Source organism: Lepisma saccharinum, chromosome 20 (assembly GCF_977018435.1).
Source record: "Lepisma saccharinum chromosome 20, izLepSacc3.1, whole genome shotgun sequence".
Classification (NCBI taxonomy): Eukaryota; Metazoa; Arthropoda; class Insecta; order Zygentoma; family Lepismatidae; genus Lepisma; species Lepisma saccharinum.
Genome location: NC_139248.1, coordinates 47,304,913 through 47,327,181, shown reverse-complemented (window position 1 = coordinate 47,327,181; position 22,269 = coordinate 47,304,913). Strand labels below are relative to the sequence as shown.

General features: G+C 36.2%; 1 long non-coding RNA gene across 1 annotated transcript; it reads left to right on the top strand.

Moving 5' to 3' along the window:
• The first annotated feature begins 10,342 nt into the window (after nucleotides 1-10,342).
• LOC146003732 (uncharacterized) lies at nucleotides 10,343-17,719 on the top strand. The gene is made up of 3 exons (XR_014443854.1): nucleotides 10,343-10,380; nucleotides 12,726-12,819; nucleotides 17,379-17,719. It is a non-coding gene; the product is annotated as an uncharacterized LOC146003732 (long non-coding RNA).
• The last annotated feature ends 4,550 nt before the right edge of the window (nucleotides 17,720-22,269 follow it).

Here is a 22,269-nt window from a genome sequence, read left to right as displayed (position 1 = left end):
ACGAGTACCCCCGGTAAAGGAACTTCGCCCGTTTTTCGCCGTCCCCCCAGAAAGAGAGAAAGAGACGATGCGAAGCAATTAATCACTCCATTACGAGGCCGACAAGATGATCGCCGTGATGTTGAAGCGTAGAAGGAAGGTGTGTCCAAGTAGATTGCGAAGTGCCGCTACAAAGAAGTAGCGTGGGGAAGTGTAAGTGTTGCAAAGAGGACCGCGGATCGACGTCCCGCCGCCGTTTAGAGGACTACGGTAAACGTCGCTGGAACGTCTAGAACGTCGAGATGGTATAGTATACTACTGTTAATATTCTATATGTGTGAGTGATCATCTACCCAAGCCTCCAAAGATCGGCCGTCGGACGAAAAGATACCAGTATTTAAAATTAAAAGTCGCAAAGGTATTGATTATAATTATTTCTCGCCAGCATCATCTAAATTTCACGACAATTGCTAATTCGGAAGATATATTCACAGCATACTGTTGTTTTTCCACGCTCTGCGCCGAACTGTTGAGTAATAATTTTTATTTAAGTCACCTTATATGCTTTACTCGGTAAAATATTTGATTAAAAACAGCATAAATCGTGTATCTCTTGCAGAGATCACCTCTCAAGTTTGCTAAGTGAGGAAGTAAGTTAACTTCGTGCTATTTTTAATATATTCATACATAAGTGTCTTCACTTTCCAGTCTGTAAACATGTGTGCCTTGCAGTTGATATCTAAGCCTAATGTTATTGAAGTTCCAAGGCACATTAGTGATAATTCTACAACAATTATTTAAATGTCTAAATAAATTGCAAGAATAAAAGGTTTACGTGTCATGCCCGTTGGCAGAATGTAATGAGCACGCGCAGATGAAAGTTTAGTATCTTTAATTCTAAGCACATTAACGTCTTCGGGCGCAGTTTAATATTCCTATGAAGAACTAAATATTGCATGGTGTCTAAAAAGGGCCAATGTACTTATCTTAATGTAATTATTCCCCTGCGGTATGAGAGAGTGTGTGAATGCTTGAATGATAGTGAGGGGTTGTGTAATGTGTCTATTTTTTGTGTGTTATATAATATACATTATTGTTATATATGATTTGACTATGATTTGTGTTTAAACATATAGTATACTTATCCTAATAACTGGTGGTATTTATATTTTAGTTCAACGTTAAGTCAGCAAAGCATTTCTGCTGGCTAACATCAATTATTATTATTATTGATTATTATTATTATTATTATTATTCAACGTCACTTTATGCACGAGTCGGCTATTCGTCGGGGGTAAAAACCGATCCGGTCACACGTACCCTGGAATCAAAACCGTTAGCTGGGCCCGACACCTAGGAAGGGGACTTCGGTCTCCGGACTAAGTGTCAAACATAGGTCATGTACTAAAGGTCCCGGTGAGAACGTCATCTGGATCTAACATCCTTTTCATTATGCAATAAATATTGCATTTTTTTAACATTAATTTCCTTGTTTTCATACAAATTATCGCGACCTTAAGTACATGCAAGCTAGATAATAATTAATGCTATTACATTGTAATGACCCTGCTTGGTCGCCATTTAATTATTATTAGACCTTGCGTGGTCGCTATATTCTTTTTAGTCGGATGAAAGAGTTAAGCGGAATGTCCCTGCGAGGCGTACGCTTTTAGTTTTAATGTATTCTGAAAACGTTAACGGTTCCACCTCTACGTTTACGAGCTTCACTCATTATTAGACCCTGCGTGGTCGCTATATTCTTTTTAATGTTATCAATTATTGTCATTTACATTGTTCAACGTGTTGTTTAGAATAGCAGAGTCCTGCGAGGCTCATTATTAATTGTATTGTCTGAATGCACACAGTTTTAGTTTATATTGTCACGTGCATCTAGTGATTTTCCCACTAGTAATTTCTCAATGTCAAAACCTTGATATTCCTCAGTACGAAGTTTGCAATATGTAAAAAAATGAGTTAGCAACGCGTACTTGCAGTAAAAATTTTCACCACCCATGCGCCACCGCGAGTATAAAACCCAGCGCAGCGAGACCGGACCTCAGTTGGCTCCCGGATGTCAACTGGCAAACATCTTGGGAAAAACCGGCCATCCAGCCAGAAGCCTAGCAGCCATCCCAGAAGGAAGGAAGGAGGAAGAAAGAAGAAGAAGAGCCTAGCAGCAACCTAACTACCCGGTCTAGGTGCCAGGTTCTACCTGCCTGGCTTGTCTAGGAGCACCTAGACCTCCTTCCTAACCTGCCGCCCTTGTACAGGAGACACCGGTCGGCTTGCCGATTCCTAGCTAACGCCGGGGGTGTCGCGGCATCCTTAAATCCTTTACCCAGCGCCCGCTTGTCGGAGGTGCCGGCTGGCTACGGCCAGTTCCTAGCTGTGGTTGGGGGCACCGCGCACATACTACTTTCTCTTACAGGGGAGTCCGTGACGTCAGCAGCGAACAGCGCCCTAAATAAAATTAGGTCCCTATACTCCCCCTGGCGCCTCACTGCGAGGAATAAATTGAATGGTCCCTTCCCCCCTTTTGAATCCAGAAGTGGTGAATGCACGTGTATGGTAAATGTAAATGCACTTAAGTGATAAAGGTTAAAGACTAGTGTGCTAACAGACTTTCTTACGTTAAGTTTATAATAAACATATATATATATATATATATATAAAGCTGTTGTTCACGTTTTACCCAGCAAGCCCTGAGATATCTAGAATCTGTGTTCAACGACTGGTAAGAAGTTAGCATTTATGGGTAGACTTTTGCCGTCCTCCTAATTGAAGTGTTTAGAGTGTGGTGGGACGTTGCAACATATACATTCATATACTATCTTTTATACGTATATTCATATAATAACAAAATGAAATATTAATAAATTTACATGTTTTAACTAATATTTAATTTATTTATAATTTTATTATTTAATTTAAACATTTATATTATTATTATTTTTTTCTGATACACTTGGTTCGCCCCCCCAAAAAATATTTCTAGATACGTGCCTGAGTAGTGACACCTTTTATGACAAGATGGAAGAGTTTTATCCCCAGTTGAACTTCATGTTAGAGGAAAAACGTATAGTCCTAAGAGAAATTGAAATTGGAGAAATGTATTTTATTTTTCTCTAAACGTAGTAGACTTTATATTGATTGACTGATTGACCTGGTTTATTTTACTTCGCTTTTCTACAACTTGTGGCCAGTAACGGTTATTGGTCCGAAAACTGGGGGGGGGGGGGATGGTAGCAAAATTGGGGGAAAAGTACAGTTTACTTTCCTTTGGTTTAGCATAGCGCGGGGGCAAAAGTGGCAAAAAGTTGGGGGGGTGGCAACTGCTCCCCCTCGTCACCCTAATCGCCGCCACTGTGCTAACCCTTCCGCCACGGAGGTCAGCAGTGGACTTTAAATTTTCTTAGCATGTTAAGAGTGAAGATTTTTTCTTAAAAATGTCAGTTACTTCAAGTAATATTAATTATATCACAGTCAACTTTAATTACAAGATAAGGTCGTAATTGAACTCAGTAATCATTAATATTCTAAAATACCTCATCACTGATGACTTCTGACTTATAACTCACCAAACTAAGTGAAATGGACCCGCCTGAATATTACTACCTAACGACGGGCTGGATCGAAAAACTAGAAGAAAGGGGAATCAACATGAATATGGTAACCAGTGAAGGCGATTACGGGGGAATGTCCCCCCCCCCTTTTGTCACTTTTTGCCCCCGCACTATGACCTCTTAGAGCCTTGTCTACAAAAGAAAGTAAACTGTCCTTGTCTATATATATGTGTGTGTGTGGTGTGCAGGAATGGATGTACTTGCATGTGTGGCTCTTATCATTGAAATTCGTGTTGTGTTATTACTCAGCAAGCCTTGGAAGTTAACTAATAATAATAATAACAACAATAACAAATAAATGTATTTATTAAGTGGGCGAGGTTCAGTCTAGGGCTGCTCTACCACCTAATCCTTGTCAATGTAATGTTACATACATATACGACAAACTGAATATAGAACAGTAAGCTACATGCAATATGATACCTATATGTATACCTGAAAGTAATACACAATATTAAATGGATACACAAATGTGAAACTGCAAATACAAAAGACATTAATAATAATAATGATAACAGATATAATAATAATAATAATAATAATAATAATAATAATAATAACATAGAATTCTACACACCTTCAATATGTGCCGCGACTTTGCCATTGTTCCATTAACATCAAATCTTTTATTTTACCTCTTAAATACACAGGATTTTTATGCATGCAATGTTCGAGGGAAATGCATTCCATTCCTTGGGAGTCGAAAAGGACAAAGATGATATGTAGGCCGTGGTTGAATGGTGGAGTAAATCGAAATTGTTCCACTTACGGGTAACATATTCATATATATCCTTACGATGATACATTTTATTGAACAGGTACTGCGGTTTACCTTCAGCTAGTGCATTACCGATGAAACGGAGATCGTGCAGCTTTCTTCTATTTGCCATTGTAAGAGCCTAACTTTTATTTAAAAATGGAAGAATATGATCAGAACTTTTGAGTTGAAAAATGTATCTTTTGCACCATTTGTAAAATAGTAAAAGAATGGGTAGTTTAATGCTTGGATGAGTCTTAGCTTGCATTCAACAGGGAGGAAGTCACTCAAACGATTCAGATTCCTGAGCGTTCTATAAGAGTTCCTACATTGAGTCTTTACATGTTCTGTCCAATCCAATATTTCGCCAAGGACCAAACCAAGATTTTTAGCAGCATTATTCCTGGAAATAGGTAGGTTTCATGTGACGTCAGGATGCGCACAGTAGCCATGTTTGTGGCCAATTTTATTTGCAAGGAAATATCCACCACGTAGAGTTCGTTATTTCTGCACCAACTGCACGTTTGATTCAAATCACGAATAGGGTCCCGGGTTCAAATCCCGCTCGGGCTTGGTTGTTTGTGAATGTCCATTCATCAATTTTATCATTTCATCACTCATCCCAATCTTCGAAAATTAGCCAAGAGGCACAAAACGCGAAGTAAAATAAACTAAATCAATGAGTCAATCAATCAAATCACGAATGTTTGTTTTAGTATCTCCCGCTCGCCCGCTTGAATTCCGTATGCTTACACGAACTGGCCTGAATCATGGCTGCTCGAAGCCACAATGCAACAGTCTGTGACGTAGGTGAAATAAACTTATAGACAAATAGTTAATTTTGAGTTCGATCTTAATATTTTAAATTAACAACCTTGAATAATTAGAACCAATTATAATTTCTGGGTTTATTTTAAGATCGTTTGATACACACCAGTTTATGTCGGAGTTTAGTGACTGTGAAAATAGAGTCTCAAGTTCCTGACACAGGGAGTAACTGTCTAGCTTTATGGAGACTTGTGTCCAGTTACGTATTCAAGTGGAGGACGTTGCATACTTGAACCTTAATATTGCACGCTATAACCTCACGATCTCTATTTTAGAATTCCACATCACATGCTTACTTTCCGTTCCGATTTGAAGAAGATTTGTTGGAGCAATGAAATTGGACATTTCTTTTATCTAAACATAGTAGATGCTAATAGTTTTCGAGCATGTCAGGAGCAGGCACGAATCTAGAAATATGTTTTCTTTTTTTTGGGGGGGGGAGAGTCCGAACAAAGTGTATCAGGAATTGCAATAATAGTAATAAAAATAATAATAATGATGATGATAATAATAATAATAATGTTTACATTAAAATAATTATATGAAATCAAATTAGTACTAATTACAAAGTATAAATTATATTATTATTAAATGCATAGGTAAAATAAGTTATAAGAATAGAGATACGTATAACAGCGTGGGCCTCTCCGTTGGCGCAGTGGTAGCGTCGTTGCCTTGTAATCAAGTGGTCCCGGGTTCGATACACGGTGGAGGCAGATAGTAGTTCATATCCCCCTTTAAAATGTCGGTCCAGTCCCGATTAGCCCTACTGTGCATAAAGTGGACTTAAAACACCAACTCAATTAATGTATAACAGCGTATATTCATTAACTAGCTTACACTGTATTTAAGATCGGAATAATTTGTATAAAAACAAGTTCCCTATCAATGAAATTAATGTCAAATAGATGAAGAATTGAATATTTATTGAATAACACAAGGGATGTTAAATGAAGTTGGAGAAAAGTAAAATTTCTCATTAATATTTTATGCGTATTATTATCAGTAGTAGTGTGCATAAATCTTAGTTTGTAATGTTATTCAAAGCCGTATGATTCCCGTCGTTGCCTTGTAATCAAGGGGTCCCAGGTTTGGAGGCACATAGTGGTTCTGATTCCATTTTAAACTGTAGGTTCAGTCCCGGATTAGCCTTTCTGTGCATAAAGTTGACTTAAAACACTAAATCAACCAACCAACCGTATGATCCCAATATAATCTTTGCTTTCCAATACGTTCAGAGGGAATTAATAACCATTGATTACACAACAAATGCTAAAGAAGTATATTTTCATTATTTAATTTAAGTACTCGACAAGTCTTTTGTTGGGGGGCGGCCCCCATGCCCCCCCCCCCTAAATAAGTCCTTGGTCAGGAGCTATTGTGGAGCTAGCGGAAACAATACTTGAACCTGAGGAGTGCAGAGGGTACTGTTCGAAAGCTGAAGAAATATCGCCTTCCCATTGTTCCGCTGGCTGTCAGATGTGCTGTCTACAGTTTCCAGCATGACTGACAGCAAGGAAACCGAGATCAATTTTTTGCATTCGCTTTGAAATTAAAATTTACGAAGAAAGGGGGTTCTGAAGTCCATTGAAGGAGAGTCTGCATATTAGGTTTTTGACTCCCTTCCGCAACGCTGACGTCTGTTTAGAGCATCGCCGCTTCTCTTATGCGTAGACGTCCATACTTAAAATTCGACGGTTTTAAACTTGTTATGCTAATAGGTGTGCTAACAAGGTCAGTTGCACGTCATTGATGGGGGCTGTGCTGAGTAATTGATTTGCCCGGTGACTGGTGTGTGAGGGCATGGGGTGCTCACTTCATGTCGGTGACGTTCTGTATTGCCTGGTGTCAAAAGTCAAAATTGTGCATTTTATACGAAAAAGTGTGAAACTGAACAAATTTATTCTTTTGTACTTGTCTAGTAAGTTTAAACATTATAGGCATCGGCGGAATCTACTTTGGGTAGCCATATTGAAAAATGGCGGCCACATGCTGTTTTTGGCCTGTAACTTTGAACAGTTGATACGATTTATCATCTTCATCCATTTTACAGGGCTCTTAAGACAAAATTTTCTTGTAATTTGGAAGATTTCTATTGACCATAACGGTTCCACAAATTTTCTAAACAATGATATTATGATGCTGATGAAAGATTTCTCCATTAAATAACTTTTTAATATTCCTCATTATCACTTTCAGACAAAAATTAAAAGAAAAAATAATTTTTCATAATTGATATATAGTAATTTTGTATTTTAGCCTACTGTTTCCTTGAGAACAGATGATCGCAATCAAAATGTCTGGTATGTTCTGATTTTAATTTCCTCAGACAAAACTGTTTATCATTCATGTTGGAAAAAATCATAGTATTTTAAGAAATATCTTTAGGGCTTTGAGAAGAGCAGGATTCTTTCACTGTTTCTTAGGAAATTTTTAGTGTCTCCTTACCTTTTTAATGTGTTCTATATGCCCTGTGCAGGACCATTTAGGGCCCTGTTCTGCACCAGATCTTGCACTTCTTTCCAGTATCTGCCCCTTTCTTCCACAGCTCTCTCTACGTCATCTTCTCACACTTTTCTAGGTCTTCCTCTTGGTATTGTCCCCTGAATTTTCACTTCGTAGACCGCTTTGGCTACGTGCATTCCAGACATTCTTTTCACGTGACCAAACCATCTTAGTTGGCTCTATTGTACTTTCTCTAGAAAGGGCGAAACTCTCAAACAATTTCTTATGGTTTGATTTCTAACTCGATCTCATCTTGTTTTTCCTTCTATCTTACGCAAGACTCTCATTTCCATGTTCTGCAGTTTACTTTGGTGTCTTCATGGCAATGTCCAGGACTCGCAGCTCTGCAGAATCGTGGGTATGTATATACTATAGTTTTATACCTAGATACACGCTACTTTGCTGACTTTGTTATTTCCTATTTATTGAGGAAGTTTCTCTTCAAGGCATTAAATAAAAGTCAAGTTACTTGTATTCTGCTATAAATTTCATTGTCTATTTTAACATCTTGCTGTAGTATTGCTCCTAGATATTTCTAATTCTTGATTTCTAACATATATTTTATGCTCTACTTCGTCTCTTCCTATTGCCATGGTTTTCGTTTTATTGTCATTTATTCAAATCCCATATCTCAGGAGTTCTTTGGACCACATTTTCATGTTATATTGTAGATTTTTCTCAGAGCTTCCTAAAATTAGGATATCGTCTGCGTATAAAAAATGTGACACTTTTACTGGCCTCATGTTTTTATATCCTAGCTGTAACATTTTTACTTTTTTTGTTACATTCTTCTATGAGTTCATCCATCAATATGATGAAAAGGAGGGAACTGAGTATACATCCTAGTTAAAAGCCTCTGTTGTTTTAAACTCTTCTGATTTAGCATTTACAGACTCTGCATGGCTTGGAGCATATCTTCCTCTACTCCTCTTTGCTTTAGGATTGCCAAGATATTTGCCCTAGATATGGTGTCGAAGGCTTTTTCTAGATATATGAAGGCCATGTGCACTGTTTTTCCAAACTCTATAGCTTTCTCGCTAATTTGGCAAATGCTGAAAAAGAGATCCTGTGTGCTTCTCCCGGGACGGAATCCATATTGATCCTCGTCTAGATTGGGTTCAATTATAGTTGTAAAGCTTGATTCCAGTATTCGAGCGTACATTTTCCCTTTGACACTGAGTAAGGAAATCACTCTGTGATTTTCACATACATTTTCTATTGTCCCCTATTTATATATATTGGTATTACGATACTGACTTGCCAATCCTCTTAGATTAAGCTTTAAAATGAATAACCTAATTTTATTTTGAAAGCAAATAAAGATGTTTTTTGTGCCATTGTTAATAAAATTTACAATATATTCTGGAATATTTCCATATATCTGGAAAAATGTGTTTATTATACGTACCTGTAACAAAAAACGAAAATGGAAAAGTTAATGATATTAATAATTATAGCGCAATTACTATATTAAATGCCATGGCAAAGGCTTTTGAACACATAATCTCTTTCCAACAATATATTGATGGAAATCAGCATGTTTTTATTTTTAGAGAAAGGTCTACTATTACACATTTATTGGTTTTAATAGAATCACTTAAATCTAACATTGTAAAGCAATCCCAGACTGATATTTTATTTATTGACTTGGCTAAAGCCTTTGATAGTGTCAGCCATCAGATATTAACGCGACCAAATGGGATTATCAACACGATTAATGAAATGGTTTTCCAACTTTTTAGTAAATATAACTTTCTCTGCTAAGATTGGTGAATATATTTTGTGGAGTACATCAATGGTCGCCACTTGGTCCAATTCTATTTGCTGCTTTTATCATAATGTTACTTCATGTTTCAAATCCAGCACATGTTTACTATATGCAGATGATATAAACATTTTTAAGAGTATTTTAAGAAATAATTATGTTGTTCAACTTCAGGCTGATCTTGATAGAATGACATATTGGTGTAAGATTAATGAAATGGAAATTAACTTGAGAAAGTGTAAAGTACTAAGAAAGTTCATTACATAGTCTCGAAGTATTATATTTATCAAAATAATATCTAAGTGTGCGACAGCCATAAAGATTTGGGAATATTAATAGACTGCTCTCTCATATTTGATGAGCACATTTCAGAAATTTGCAAAAGAGCAATGAAGATGCTTGGTTATATATTTTTCTCATGGAAAGTTTTTCAAAAAGAAGATACCTTAGTGTACCTGTATAAATGATAGTTCGTTCTGTTCTTGAATCTGCTGATGAATTATGGTTTCTGACAGCCACGAATCGCCTTCAAAAAGTTGAACCAGCTCAAAAACTTTTATCAGTTAAAAAAGTTAAAAAAAATTCTATAAACAACATTATTCTGAATGATTAACACCCCATACAGCACACCAAGTTTCAGACATATTTCAGAAATATTGCAATCTTTCATATACGTTTCTAACATTCTGGTTTCGCGTTGACGTTACAGAAAGCATCACATGAAGTCCCAGTTTTGTTTCTGAAACATTGCAATGTTATCGTTTCATTGTCTAGTTTCTGGAACGTCTCGGAGACATTGCAACGTTGGATTCAGTCATCATCGGCCATCCGGGAAATTTTCTGAGGCGGCCATGTTGTGTTTACGTTCAATGTTAACCGGGAGTCGTGCATATCTTATGAAGAATAATGTTGTTTATTGAGTGGTAAGTTGAATATTATTAATACCAAAGTGTGTTTAATTGTGTTATACTTAATCTGTGTTGTGTAACGTGTGTGGAAACAAGGCAGGCGTTATCAAACCAGTGTTTAAAGAAGTATCTCGTCTTGTTTGTTTAATTGAAAATACATGATGTGAAGAAGCATGGAACTTCTCGCACCTCATGAAACTAAAATAACAGGGAATAAAGTGCTTACCTATAAGCAGTGCACATTTATAGTATACCGAAAATAGATTGAATGGAAGAGACGGAAAGTACTTGTTGCTGAAAATGTATCATTTTTCGGTTACATTATAATTACCACCTTCCTCATTTTGTACAAAACTTGCCCTCTTAAAAAAGTTTCTCACCTCCCTGTGCATAGTGAAGAAGCGTAGAATACTTTGAACTACGTACGTTGTTACGTTAGTAGTTTTTATCTAATAAGAAATACGTTTCTACAAATTCATTCTGCGATTTCGATACGTAAATCGAAGGCTGCAGCATTGTCACGTGCAATTTTTTTTTAGCTGTGTGGATTGTAGCTCGAGTCTTAGCGAACAGGCTACTACTGAAGATCACAGCATGATTTACATGGTGCTCCTATAATTCAGATTCTAATTTTACAGGACGCAATGAAATGTTGCTGCATTACAATTACCACAGCTTGAAGTGGGTGAAAGAACAAGTAACAGAAACAATATTTAAATTTATTTGCTAATTTTTGTGTTTGTGATTGCGATAATTTACCTTAAATCAGCAATGCACACAAGAAATACTTTTCCCAACTCTGTGATTACATTGCTTCAAAATATAATTGTCACATTATTGTAAACTTATGTAATCAGAATTTGATCTAAATATGGAATATACAGCATACACCTAAGTAAAATTTTGACAGAGTGACTAGTGAAGCTAGCTTAGAGTTGTTTCACCAGGTTTTAATCTGTGCATGCGAATAATCTCTGACCTGACTTGGCCTGTTACACTGTCACACACATTCTTTAGTTATTGGTGGGTATAAAGATTACATTGGTGTGTGTTTACATGCAGGCGATCATTACTTTTTTACCTCCACACCATGCAGTTGGAAAAATGTATCGTGTATGGACTAGTGTATCACGTGATGAAGATAATATTACATTCATAAATGGTTTGGTCCTAGTTCCAATTGTTTAATTACAATTTCATTATGGTACACAGGCATTTTTTTCATGGTTCAATGTCTGTTTACACATGTACTTCAGAGTTATAGCAATCACTTTCTGTGTTTTTGCTTTGAGATTAATGTTTCACTTACATGTACTTCTCAATTGCAATCAGCCATTTGTTTACTACCATCTTGATTACGGACTACTACTGCCATGTGTGCATGATGCAAAGGGGTTTCTTAATAAAGTTAGGCAAGTAAGGTTTAGGGCTCTTTAGTTTTCAAAAAACGCCTCTAAATGCTTTTGAGGTTAGGTTGGGTGGGCCATTTATAGCTCTAAGTGTTCCAAATGAAAAATGCCTTGTCGACAAATGCTTGTGTAAGGTACTTTTTTCGTGATTTTATTTATTTGCTAATGAGTTGCACTTTGAAATTCCAAACAGTGGTAATTACTTTCACTAGGGTTCAAATTTATTGTAACAATAAATTCTACAATTTTGCAATACTTAATCTTCCTATGAAACTGAAAAAAATCATTAAACATTCGGAACCATTACCCTTCCAACACCTTATAATGTGATTTCTGGTCTTCAGTACTTCCTGCTATTCTCACAACCTGGTGAAAGAGTTCCATGAGTATTCTCACCACTTGGTGAAAATAGTTACAGCCAAATTTTAAATTACTTCTGAAACTCAATTCTTACTAGTTCAGCTCTCATTTGGTGGCTAAACCCTTCAATAATAAATAGCCCATGTACATTGAAGTGCAATTGTAAACAAAGTAGATGTGGTACTGGTTTAAATGACTGCAATCCTCTGAAAGTGACACATGCCATGACTGGACACAGTGTATATTATAATAGAGTGACTAGCTTTGCCAGGTGATTCAGCTAGAACCTTTTTTAGTACTTCTTTATTAGTTATGAGAGATACATGTTAATCAGCAATGGATAAGCAGCATGTTTCACTCATTTTATATTTTGTGTTGGCGTAGCAGTATGGTATCTTATGCAGGCACTGGAAGTATTGTCAGACTTCTAGAATGTTTTATTTTACTGTTCTGTAATTTTATAAGTAGTTGATGTGAAATGCAATATTTTCTACTTGCTTAGTTAACGGGTTCAAATTATGGAAAATTTTGCATTTCAGTTTGCATACAAATGAATTATTCCTTATACAATTTATGATTTTTTTCTTCTAGGCACTGTTTGCCAACACCAGCCAAATACTAAAGAGCAAGAGGTGTCTGATGTTGTGGCTTGTGCAGGACAAACTTGGCTAGACAGAGAAAACAAGTAAGTAATAACGTTCTGTGATGGGCTAATTTGTATTTTTTTTAGCTCAAGGAGTCATAAAAAACATTATGTTGATGATCCAAATTAACATGTAGAAATTACACATTGCTGGATTCATTATTGTGTTTGTTTCAAAGTGTAATCTCCCATTATATACTCCATAATGTACAGTGATGGCATCAGCACCTTTTTTATATCTGCCACTAGCCACAATATTCATGTAAAGTCAAAAATAGCAAGAAATCTTAGCAAAACTCTCCCCACACCCATATTTGCCAAGTGTAAACACAGTAGTTATTTTCCGAACGATTGAAGATGACCGGACCCCTCTCAGATTTTCTTCATATTTGGCATACTCTCTAATTGAGGCCTCCAAATCACGAATCTAAATTAAAAGTTGTCGGAAACATCTAGAATTGCAAAATAAGCTAAAATAAGGCATTAGTTTTCGGGCTGGTAACCGTCGATTTTTGCAAAATTTTTTGTTTCACAAGCAAAATATATATATTCCTGTTACTACCACGACACCAAATTTTAACTATGTTTGCCTAACCACATGTCAATGGATCGCAATTATTTTGCAATTGCTAGATCCTGATACTACCACGACATGAAATTTTAACTATGTTTGCCTAACCTAACCACACGTCAATGGTTTGTGGGGCTAGCGTCAATAATTCACAATTATTTTGCAATTTCTAGACGTTTCCGACAAATTTTAACTTCAGATTCATCATTAGCAGGCCTCAAATTAGTAAGTATGCCAAATATGAAGAAAATCTGAGAGGGGTCCGGTCGTCTTCAGTCATACCTTATTTTCTTTCTTTTCGTAAAATGAAATGAAATGCAAACTTATTTTCCAAATAGTAATAACCTGTGGCGCAACAGTCCGTGAGGACCAAGGCCTATCTACCGACCGCCGGTGATGATTGATTGATTTGGTTTATATTACTTTACTTTTCTGCCACATATTTGTTAATTGTAAAGATTATTATTATTAGAAATTCTTTATTCATGGATGCAGTTCAGCCACGGCCAGGCTGCGATTCTAACCCGGAACCCCTATCATTGCAGTGCAATGTGCTAACCACTCCATGGAAATTTGTGCGATATTCTGTCTTAAACTGTGATGAACAAAGGTATTTTTGGTTAATAAAAAGTGGCCTTTGGTTAGAAGTCCTAGCGAGGCATAAGAATGCTTTTGCTCATATTTCTATCATGTCCTCTTATCAGTTGGCTGCAAGAAACAAACACACAATGTATTTATTAAGACTGAAATGTAAAAATATTTTGTAGCCCTGTAGAACAGATATGGGTTGCAGAAGTTCAAATATATGGCTTGCTTTTATTTTACTCAAGGATAGTTTCATGTCAATTCTGGGTCATTCCATTTCAAACCAACCAAGTAATTGGTTGCATGACCATTTTAGAAAAAAATATCATTTTTAGTACAAATGTTGGTACATGTTTGTAGATATTAAAAACAATATCCCAAAAAAATATTGTATTTAGTTCTCCTGGGCCAGCCATTTTTCCAACAATTGCCCGTGACTTTTTTTGCTCATGTAGAAGTTGACGGATTTCACAGATCTTCAATTGTCATACCTTGTAATTTTAATTTCTGGTAAGTCAACTATTAAAATCCTATGTTACTATATTTTCTGATTTTTTAAGCCCAACTTTAAAAAAGAAAAAGGAAATGCTTCATTCATTATTCTAGGTATACATGTGGCTTAACATTACACACCAATGTCACAAATTAGATCGCATATGTTATGTCATATTTACCAAACAAGTTGAGTCTAAAAGTTGGGATTTTTACTGTGAGTTAGGTTCATGCAGGGCTTCCTCCATGCCAAATTTCAGAATTTTTCAAAAGGACCCATCTGAGATATTTAAAACCGAAACTGTCAAAATTCCATAAATGGCCATGTTTCTTGACCCGGTCGTGAGTGGGGGTGATGTGATCAGCATCACGCCCCTGACCGCCTTTACCCCCCGGGGTTTCCCCCCCGGTACCCATGTTATTCGACGCTGGGAGGGGGCCGGGGCTGCTTCCACCGTTATACCGCGTTTGGTAGAACCTGTCCCGCTTCCCGCGCTAGGGAGCGCTCAACAGTTTCGGTGCCAATGAGAAACGAGGAAAAAATCGTCTGCTGGGCAGCGAGGAGCGAATGAAAGCCAGAAGAGAGGCGCTTACGTAGACGCTGTTGCGTATTTTAATTGGCAGCCTGGCTTTGACTTTCCCCAGCACCGAGAAAAGACAGGGAGCAACTAGCGCGGGAACCGGGACAGGTTGTAACAAACGCGGTATAGAAAAGTTCCCGGATTTGAACCGGCCGGGGATCGAACCTGGGACCTTTAGCATGGTAGTCAGACGCGTTACCAACTGAGCCACCGTGGGCACTGTCTTGTTACCCAAATTACCACCTTAATTTTTGTTCTTAGGATGCAATTTTGAGCAAAACATACTTGAATAACATAGAAAGTATGATTCATTAACTACAGAATGAATTTTGTTTTAGGTCTCTAGCTTTACTGATTTTTGAGATATTAAGGTTTCCGTAATTTGCTACATGAGAAAAAAAACACCTTTGTAATGTTGGAAAAAGGATGTTCCAGGAGAAATAAAGACAATAAATATTTTTGAACATTGTTTCTGATATCTAGAAACATGTACTAATAAGGTTGTTTTTTTCTAAAATGGTCATACAACCACCATTGGAGGGTTTCTACCAACAAAAGGGGTTTGAGAACTTATGATCCTCAATTTTAATGAAACTCAGCACATTTCATCTTTCATTGTGGTGAGAAACCACATGATTTTTTTGGTATTTACCTTGAATTATGACCCCTTCAACTTTTAGTTATTCCTTTTTTTTTATTCCATTCCCAAACTTTCCAGTGTGAGCTGCAGTGTCCTAGAAGAAAAAAATTCTGTCGCTCTTCAAATTATATAATGTGTTTTGAGATTTCACAACATTAACCAAAGAATATAGATTTCAGAGAAAAATGTGACATTCATATTCCAGTATATTAGTAAAATATTACCTGGTTTTGGCCCAAAAACAAGGTTTACTAGAATTTCGATTTTTTTAAAGGGAAAGTTGCAACACGAACTCAAATATTTTTAAAGTAAAGTTTCATATATATAATCTAACTTACACAGAAATAAAATTGATGGTGTTTTCATTCCTTCTCTGATTTTTTAAAAAAATGTATATCACATTTTATAGTTTTCAAATTATCTCTAAGAATCTAGATATCACAGAATCAATTTTTCGAGTATACAATTTTAAATAAGGTTTTCATGGATGCCAGGAAGGTGTCACCTTAAAATTTCATACTTCACCCATATAATTTTATTTCAGTCACAGTCATTTGAGTGAATTATTAAAAGGATATTGCAGAAATATGATAACTTTGAATTGACGTTGTTTCTTTCAGGGGGTGACACTATTATGGAGAAAATATGCCTCCTACTCCCTTTTGAAAAAAAATCAGTGCTTGGCCCTACCTGAAAACATCCTGTGGTCAAACATGAATGTTTTGTTCTTACCTTTATAATTACTAATATTAGTTTATTTACATTTACTATGACAAAGACACATCTTAAAAAGTAGTTGAATACTACTATAACTTTTTAATACATGGAATAAAATTAACGAGGAATGTAACTTGTAGTACAATTTGTAGATTTGATCCCTCGGTTTAGGATGAGACTTTGTGTAGTGTTTGAGCACGTTATAGCTACTGATATACCAAGGTACTAGCATGCACTAGCCAGCCATTTTCAACAAAAAGCACTTCATAGTTTTCCAACCGCTTCTCAAGTAGTGAAGATATTGTCCAATTGCCAAGTGGATCTGGTGGTCCAGTAGTAAGGCACCAGTTTGGCTTTTCCTTCCATGCCCTGCGTTCCTGGCATCCATGAAAACGCTATTTAAAATTTTATACTCCAAAAAATGTTCTTCAATGATATCTAGATTCTTAAGAGTTAATGTGAAAAGTATAAAATCCGGTAGTCATTAAAAAAAAGCAGAGGAGGAATGAATCACCATCTATTTTATTTCTGGGCTAGATAGATGATATATGAAACCTAAGAAAAATCGAAATTGTTGTAAACATTGTTTTTGCCCTAAAATCTGGTAATATTTTACTAATTTATTGGTGTACAAAAATGTGAATATGATACGTTGTCATATTTTCTTTCTATTATTTTGGTAACGTTGTGAAATTTCAAAGAAGTTTGAATAATTTGTAAGGGAGCTAGAATTTTTCTTCCAGGACAGTGCAGCTCACACTTGGAGGCTTTGGTAATGGAAGAAAGAGGAATTACTGAACAACTTAGACCGAAAAACTATGGTTTCTCACCACCATGAAAGTATTATTAAATGTGCCGAGTTTCATGAAAATTTCAGATTATGGGTACCGTGGTCTGGTTGAACTGATGTCTGATGTGGAATGACCTTATGCAAAATTTTGTTTCTTTAAATGATATTTCTACCCACAGAATGCTAATTCAGAATTGATGTTACATGACATTATTCTCTTTACAGGTAAAACTGAATGTTGTTCCACTGAGGCTGTCTGAGTGTGGTCTGCAGAAATTTCAACTGAACAAAAAAATGTATTTAGACAAAAAAATAAAGACTCTTTTGTGAAAAAATATATATTCCTTTGATAATACTTATCCTTTTATATTTGTTTCATGTGTGAATTGTTGTTTGAAGTCCACTTAATGTGCAGATAGGCTAATCGGGAGTAGACCTGCAATTTAAAGTGGGATTCCAACCACTGTGCAATGTGCCTTCACATGGTATTGAACTTGGGATCCCTTCACTGCAAGGTTCTTATTTATATTTCTCACAGTGTATTCTGAAACTGACGAACCTAGCCTAGCACAACCATTTGAAAGTCAATGAAAGATATAATATAAATCATTCAAAAATCATGTCTTGCATGTTCTCATTTTGAAATGTTTTGGTATAAGTTAGGAAATCTATGTAAAATTGTTTTCATGAAGAAATGGTAATGTAGGAAATCGTAGAACATCTTTGAAGCAACAAGACAATGGAAATTTCTCACAAGAAACAGTAATAGCATTGATAATTCTGACTGGCAAGCACAACCTCTGATACTGCACATTTTCAAGATTATAGAGAATGTCAAAACACATTTCATCAATTTTTAAACTTTGATTTGCTGTTATTGTTCAATTCTTATTTATATTGTTAGTTCCCAAAAATTGCCCAAGTTTAGCTTGTGTCCATTTTGCTCTTTTTTCTTGTGAACTGATAGTTTTCCAAGTTTTTATTTTTTACTGATTCTTTTAATAATAATAATCCATGGCTCCGCAGACCTTGGGGTGGCACGGCATACTTAACGGTTGCCAACTTTGTGGTCAATTTCTCCAATTATGTAAGTATGTAGGATATTCTTATCAAATGTATAGACTGCCAATTCAGGTAACTTGTAGGTCACTCTGCATGATCTCCAGAAAGTATCCAATAAGGTATCTCAGATGTTTCCAGAATAATGCATGTTTTAAAACCAATATTATTAGAATCTAAATGGTGTAAATAATTCACAATAGCTATGTACAAGGTGGTGGTAAATTACAAACATGCAAGTTTGCAGTTTAACTGTTACATTAATTTTGAATTTTTATTTGGGATGATATGCTCAAATTATCTGTTCATTCTTTTGTAATTAATATATAGAATATACCTTATTGTACCAGATTTTTCATCGTAAAGTGACACAATGCACAAAGTAAATTTTAATATTTAGTAAAATGTTTACATGCTTCCAGTCTATCATCAATTGGTAAAGTGGGCGAAAAGTGACTGGAGCATGATGCTGATAACATCACCCTCAATCCAACCTTCCTTGTGACGTGGCACAGCAAACCACAAAGAGCTTTGTTATTGCATGTAAAACTCTATTCCTTAGTAAACAATTGAAGGTATTAATGATGATTACCAATTTAATGTTTCATATTTTCTTTTGAGGTGTCTAAAGTTTTTTTTTTTAACTCTAGCTTTGTCTGACATGAACGAATGCATAATCGGCAATTTTATGCACTTTTTCTCCTGACTAGATTAATTGAGATATGTGGTCAATTGATGGGAGATAAAATAAATATTAATCATCATGCCTAATGAGGTTTCAAACCCAAGACCTCTGGCACTTTCACAGCATCACAATACTTGATTTTAAAAGAAATACTGTGAATTCTATTTTCAGGAAATTATTTACAAGTAAATATTGTAATAATTTTTGATGGGGGTTTAACCCCAAACCCCCCTCAAATATGCCATTTATGAATACAGTACTGATTCCATTCAATATAACAATAATGTGAAATAATATCACTGTAATGTAACTGAAATATCACAAAACTGTACGGAAATGTATCTGTAATGTTACACTGACATGTTTCTGCAATGTTACATTGACACGTTTCTGTAATGTTGCACTGACATGTTTCTGTAACATTACGAATGTTATGTTAGATTCGCGGACATTTTTACATTGCTGAAACATACCTGAAACATCACAGTAATGTTTCGCAATGTTGCTGCAATGTTACAATGTTTCAAGAGTTACGTATCCGTAACATATCTGAAACCATGTTGTGCTGTATGGGACAGTCGAATATGTTTACCTTAGAAGAAAGAAGAAAAGTGAAAAGGACAAATTTTGTACAGAAGAATTTAACTTTCAAAATTTACAGTTAATATTTTTGAATAATATATCTTATAAAATTCCCAGATATTCCCATCGGTATATCTCAATTCTTACATGTCTAAATAAAGCCAGAGGTTTAGTAGCTGATCTTGTTGAAACCTACAATTTGAATTTATGTTGATGTATATATAAGATTGTAGGATCCACTGTTTTATTTTATAATTACATATTCAAGTTTTTAATTTTGTATAACCAATTTTGACATAGGGACGTACTTGGTTGTCAAATCGTGCTCATCACTTAAATAAATATTATTAATATTATTATATGCGACATAATTAGTTCTAATCTCTACCGAAATATAGAAATATAAGGGTACTATTTTCAGCTCGTCTGAATTCCATGTTGCATGTATTAAAATAAGAGAGTCCTCTGTGTTTGTTATTTCGTGACCTTGGCAATGATGGAGCGTCGAAGGCAGGCCATGCTTGTTACGGCGTTATTTGCTTAGCCCCTTCTGCCAGCGGGCGAGATAGTAACGCACAGCGGGAGACTGGCGTTTCTCATTATTCACCCACCTCACAGAACCACGTGCATTCGGGGTTGGGCAGGGCGCTCCGAGTTTATGCTCCTCCTATTCTCAGCTGGGCACTTGTAGATTCCCCCCTCCGAACAATAAGGTGGTGACACCTTAGCGCCTCGCGCGTGAGACGACAAAGGGTGGGACTGAGATGCCAGGCAGGCTACAAGCAGCCACGAGAAATAAATATTGAATAAGCATTATGGATACTAACAAACACTCTGTCCTGTCAGCATTCTTATTTTCTCTGACACGAAATTAATGCCTGAATCACACGAGGCTAGATTTCCTGCTGGATTTTCCAATTGGACTCGAACTAGTTCTGTGGCACTGGCTCATCTGCTAGTTCCCGCTTCACACGATAGGCTATTTGTTACCAGACATGTCGTTGTCGGTATGCCTTTGTTACAATGAGGCATTGCGCAGAGCAGACAAGAGATTTGAAGAACGAGGTAGGAGAATAGCTACTGCTGTTATAAAGATTATTAAAAATTCATAGGGTAATTGTGTGGACAACAAATTGGCTCGATAGAAAGTGTAGTAATCAAGGTGTATGTACTCAACAAACTTTTTAATAAACTCTGGCAGACCCGTAGCCAGATTTGCTCTCCAAGGGGGGGGCTCACAAGTTATCAGTGGGGCTTCTAAACCAAGTCATTTTTCTAAAGTTTAACAGCATTAAATGTAGGTAAATTATGTGTGTCTGGGTCATTAAGTTAATGTAAAATATAAAATGTAGTGATATTTAAAAAACTAGTAGCCATTTCTATATCTTCTCTAAAACATCTCTTGAAGTGTTAATTGACTGGTAGTGACACCTTCCTTAATGCACACTCCATATTATTTTTGATGACACAATTATTTATATCATACAAGTAAAAATGAACAATATTCACTTCAATCATAGTACCTACCGTACATTCCACCCCCTGCAGACGCAATAAGACTCCCCTTGATTTCCAAAACTTGGGATCTATCGAAATTTGACGCAGATGTGGAAGGAATGCGGATGATGACATCAAAGTCACAGATTTCTGTATAACAAGAGGCTGCGACAGGGGGTTGGGTAGTTACAGATAAAGAAGCTTCCCTCTGGAAGAAATTTTCAAAGTCTAGAACTGGGATTCCCAAACTTTTTCGTTTCACGGCTCTTTTAGTATTTCAATTTTTTTCCGCGGCGCCCAAGTCAGAATGTAGGCCTATCTAGCATTTGCAACACTCAGTTAATGTGGTTGGGTTGCTTCAAATTCAGAAACATTTTATGTGTAAAAAGTACTAAATAAGCACATATTTAGAAAAATCATATCATTTCTGTGAAAATATTGGAACATTTAGCTGCTCCTATGCAAACTAGCCACAGATCGGCGGTGCGGCTCACCCTTTGGGAACCACTGGTGTAGAGAATCTTCTAAATATTTGCTCCTACTTAGACTTCGACTCATAAACAAGATTGAACGAATAGCTATAATAGCTGCTGTTCATGTTCTGTGAATTTATCTATCAAGTTTTGAGCCAAATAATATCTGCTGTCTACATTTTCACTCTTCAATGCAAACAAATTAGAATACAAAATAGTTTTACCTAATGTCAAGGGGGCTGAGACCCCCCCGGCCCCTGCCTGGCTACGGGCCTGAACTCGGGTATGTGTATTCATGCATGAGATTTGTAACATTCATTAAAATAATGTTTAACTAAATATGTCAAGCATTTAAATACATTGGTAATAATAAGGATTTTCATTATCGGCTAATCACATTTGTCGTGTACAAAGCTCATCACTTTGGATAAATTCCTAAATATTACTGAACCCGAATGTACATCATCTCTGCTATTTACTTTCATCGAGCAGCGACCAAAAACAAACAATACTCGGAAACCAAAGATAAAAACCTTACTCCTACCAAACTCACAGTATCTTCAGATGAGCAAACCTCGCTCTGATTCGCTGTTCCACGGAATCTACCACAGAAAGACAGTTGCAATTAGAACATGACCTAGTCGTCAGAACCACTCTAGCAGCCAACCCGGCAGACATCATTTCAAGCCAGGTAGATAGTCCAGCGCCAACTAAGGCATTCCTACAGGAAATCCAGTTCCGTGTGATTCGGCCTCAAAATAAAGCTCCCTGGAAGAGTGCCTGGAAATTCTTATAGACTTTTCTATTCGTCGGTCATCTC